The 5,000-nt window shown below is 36.1% G+C and overlaps 1 protein-coding gene across 1 annotated transcript in view; it reads left to right on the top strand.

Moving 5' to 3' along the window:
• Positions 1-5,000, top strand: part of LOC109060486 (phosducin-like 3) — a 261,660-nt gene that overhangs the window by 243,905 nt on the left and 12,755 nt on the right. The gene's annotated exons all lie outside the window — the stretch shown is intronic.

The raw sequence follows: 5,000 nt of genomic DNA, 5'->3' as shown, positions 1-5,000 counted from the left end.
AGTAGTCAACATTTAAAGTGGATCAAGAAAGGTACTTAAAGTTGTCCTAAAAGACAAGAAACGCATTTTGGTTTTAGGTTTTAGGACAACTTTGATGAAAGGTTTTGGATCCACTTCAAATGTTGACTACTGTAATACACCCTACAGTAAAAAAAAAGAAAGAAAGAATTAAGAAAGAAAGAAAGAAAGAAAACTTTAATTGCAAAAAAAGGCTGTAAAGCTGGTTTGGCTGCTGGTTCAGATTAGTTTACGAAAACATAACACGACACAATAAAGAGCTTTCACTGGAGTTCTGCAAGAGCTTTGAGCGTGAATCTGCGCGAGTGGGAAAGAAGTCGTGATCAGAGCCTTGTTGTTTGTTTCCACCCGGGCGCTCTTCTGAGTGTTGTTGTGTCTTTTCCGAGAAGGAAACTCCCAGAAAGAACCTGAGGATGCAGCTGCTGATCCTCTCGGACTTAACGCTACAGACCTCACCTGTGATCCTTCCCTCCCGTGTCTCCGTGTCCTCGCCGGTGCTATTGCAGGAGGAAAGTAATGCGTTGGATCTGTCCGTCACCACCAAAGCTTGACCCACAGCTTGTCGCGTTTTTGGTTCAGCGCCACTTCTTCAGGAGTGATCCACATCCTCACTAAGTGCAGGCCTCTGTGCGCTGCGCTCGTGTAGTGCGCACTAGCCTCGAATTTCCGCCCATAGTGAAGCTGCATTTCCTCTTTCAGCGTGTGTTTTATTTTCCGCTTTTTTTCCTTCAGCCTTTTTTTCCTGCTCTCGGTTGCCGGCGAGGGGAAGTTTCACCCATCTCAACACCGCCTGCCGCTTCTCCTCACGAAGAAATCCGTTTTCCTCCCGCGCTTCATTCCACTGACTGACAGAATCAACCGACGCTTCTTTTATTGTATTTAGCTAACAGATGCGTGGCCGAAGGTATTCGAAATATGCGGTTTTACCTGCGCTGGTTTTCGTTAACTACTGATGAGAAACAAACCCTCCTACCGTCGTAACTGGAGCTGACGGAAACTAATTTTCAATATCGCGTTGCTCGCGGAATAAACTCACAGTCGCGGCTGAGAAATGAGAATCTTCTTGTGATTGACAGCCGCTCCGCCAATCAGAAGACCTTTTCTGCCTGTCCCATCATTCGCGCTGCCGGGCGGCGGGGTCTTTATAGACGGCGCTCGATAAATGAATATTTTTGTATGTATTGTATTCAAATGTAGTGTGTGCAAACTAAATTGTATTTATTGCACAATTACTCTGGCCTTTGTTAAACAATAAATTGTTGTTACTTTTTCTAAAATATAGATTGTTCTATTTAACATATACTCGTTATATTGTAACTGATTACACATATTTAATATTTAATAACAAATTCCATAATCTCCACAATGTAATGGGCATCACAAATGCGTACTTTTCACTCCTGGTAAAATGAAAAAGGTCACTATCTTATCTATTTAACAGCAATAAGACGTTCACTGTGTCGTTTAAATACAGACTCGATTGCATTAACAAGCATCCCTGTATGATGAATCACCTTCATCGAATGGTTCGAAACGTCCAGTGTTCTAAACTGTTTTAAAAAACGTTTTGTGAACGTTACATAGCGTGAACGAACTACCCAAAACAGAAAAAAAGCTCCATGAACGATGTTGAATGTTTCTTGACAACATTGACCGGAGATAACGCTGAACAAATGTTCTGTTACTGTTAAGGAATGTTTTGAGAACATTGCCAGGTGTTCTGTGTTTAAATATTTGTTTCTCTCCTTTTGGTTCTGTTCTTTTCCTTTTTCATATTGTTAATATTCTCATGTTTTATCAAGATTTGATTGTTCTCAAAATGCCTGCAATAAAATGTTTGATTTCACAGACAGTACATATATGCTTTCCAGTGAACATGACATCTGGAAATCTGAGAAAAATCTTTCTATTTACTAGCAAACTCAACGTGTTTACCAACATCATCATAACCATAGAACAGAAACATGCTACAACATTCTCTCATGTTAAAAACAATGCTACTCATGCCAGAAACGATGTTGTAACAATATTTAAAATCATGTTAACACTATGGTATCATGCTAGAGACACGCTATCAACAGTTGTTTAACCATATGCTGTTAAACCTGTTAAAAACATGCTATCACATGCTAATCATGCCAGAGACACACTAATAATGCTAACAATATGCTAATCATGCTAGGGATACGCGTATCTACATGTTTACTATATGTTTATCATGTAAAAAAAAAAAATTGTTAGCAACATGTTAAGGACATGCTAATCATGCCAGACAACATGCTAACAAAATGCTAAGTCATGCTAAAGATCCACTATCAACATGTTTAACCTACATACTTATCGTTAAAAAACATGCTAAACAACATGGTAATCATGCCAGCAAACCATGCTAACGAATATGGTAAAATAATCATGCTATGCAGACCCACGCTATCAACATGTTAACTATATGCTAATCATGTTAAAAAATGCCAGCAACATGCTACTCACCATGCTAATCATACCAAAAACATGCTAACAAAATGCTAATCCTGCTAAAGACACACTATCAACATGTTTAACTACAATGCTGCTAATCATGTTAATAAACATGCTATCAACACATGCTAACTATATGCTAATCATGCCAGAGACACGCTAATAATCATAACAATAAGATAATCTTGCTAGAGATATGCTCATCAACATGTAAACTACATGTTAATAATGTTAAAAACATTCTAGTGACATGCGACACCATGCGAATCATGCCAGAAACATGAAGTGTGGGAACAATAGGCTTGAATCATGGGTAACACACATTAACCCTAACCCACCCCGCTGTTTTCTCAATAACAAGAATGCAAAGTAATAACGGCACATGTTGTTCTCGTGGCGAGCTTGAAAGATCAAACTCAGATGGACGCGAGGACACAGAGCGCTAGTGCTGGGTTTGAGTCCCAAACAGCCGAGTCTGAGTCCAACGAAAATCTGTTGTTTATTAGTATCTTAACATTGTTTTAACCTTTACAACTACGCAATATCCCCTTTAAATATAACAAAAGCAAACATTCTTCTATTGGAAACATCTTGCCATTTTGATGATTGATTAATATTAGTCAAATTGAAGTCATATAACGAGTGAAACAGGTTTTAGAATGGTGGGACTTTATTCAGGTGTTAGTGTAAATGTATAACTGACGAGGTGGGTGAAGGAGCGGGGATCTCGGGGAATGGGACCTTAAGAGCAGAAAATGCACCTTTTATCTCAATAAAAACATGCTTCATTTCATTTTTAAAATTACGATTTTTTATGGATGAATTATTAATTTTGAATAATCAAACTAGTTTGATATCCTGCTTATTCTATTCACATGTTTGAACCATTAAAGAAGAACCCTGCGATTTGAATTTCTGGTTAAAGTTTTTTTGGCACACACTGGTTTATACAAAAACCCTACACAGACTTCCATAAGTCACAGGCAACTCACACCGGTTTTATTTTTGAATGCATTCATGGTTACATTAATTACAATAAATTACATTATGTAAGGAATAATTGATGACGTTATAATTGTGTGTACTGTTAATATTTATTATGTATCTATAAATACAAACACATGCATGTATATAATTAAACAGAAAAATATGTTATTTTTATATATTTATATATAATATAAGAATATAATTGTATATACTGTAAATATTTTCTTAAATATATAATGTATGTATTTATATATACATAATAATGTACACAGCACACACACAATATAAACAAGATCTTTTATTATGGATGTTGATTAATCGTGATGAGATTTTGGTGGACAGCACTATAAAACATTCTCAAGCTTACTGAAGGCAAGTAAAACACACCAAGCATTACTCACAAGTTAAATGAGGGTAAATAAATATATTACCCAAACAATAAAAAAAATTGTAATTGTATTTAAGTTTTTCAGATAGTCTAGTAAAGGCTTCACTACAGAAATAGCCCACTACATACATTGTCCATGATGTCAAATGACAAGTAAAATAATCTTCACTTCATACAGTAAAATATAGGATGACTCTTATTAAAGTTAATAAGTGATTTTCAGTCAAGAGCAGTGAGGGATTTTTTGTGCTAGGTGGCTTCTGCTGTGGGTCTTTGTTCGGGATTTGAGGTTTTAACAGTTGAGGAGGTCGGAAGGTGACGCAGTACGGAAGGTCGGCGCGGGGCAGCTTTAAGATCTGGAACAAGGAGCATAGATCAAATTATTTGACACATCTGTATTTCGGTTCCCAAACCCCACTGCTTTTTAAACATGAATTTACTCGCCAGCATTGTTGACTTTTCATGTTAGGGTGAAGCAATCACAGAACTACAGAGAACTTAAGCGAAAGAACTTGGCTTAAAACACAGATTTCAGATTATTATAGTCAATACTTTCATAGTATTTAAATGATACTTTTTAGTTTAACCATATCTAGGTTATTTGAAAAAGACTAGGCTTAGGCAGTTATTGATGTATATTTATTATATAACTGTATTTTGTCAATGTTCACTTTATCATTGTTGAAAATAATCTAGACCAGTAAACAATATGACAGGCTTTTTTTCCAGGTCTTTAAATCACGTTGACGCAAAACTGATTAAGAACGCATGTTTGAGAAACTAATCATGCTATCACACATAAGTTAACCTTTCCACCTTTAAATGTGTCCCTGCAGCAACAGGAAGCAGTCATCAGTAGCACAGGTATAGGTTTGTAGCAATAACACAATAACATTGTATGGGTCACAATTATTACATTTCTCTTTTAGGACAAAAAATCATTAGGATATTAAGTAAAGATCCATGTTCCATGAGATACTTAAGTAAATTCCTACCGTAAAATATCATCAAAACTTAATGTTTTGATTGGTAAGATACATTGCTAAGAACTTCAGTTGAACAACTTTAAAGATGATTTTCCTCAAATATTTAGAATTTTTTTTGCACCCTCAGATTCCAGATTTGCAAA

This window comes from Cyprinus carpio, chromosome A9 (assembly GCF_018340385.1).
Source record: "Cyprinus carpio isolate SPL01 chromosome A9, ASM1834038v1, whole genome shotgun sequence".
In the NCBI taxonomy this organism is placed as follows: domain Eukaryota; kingdom Metazoa; phylum Chordata; class Actinopteri; order Cypriniformes; family Cyprinidae; genus Cyprinus; species Cyprinus carpio.
This window is presented reverse-complemented; position numbering and strand designations above follow the sequence as displayed.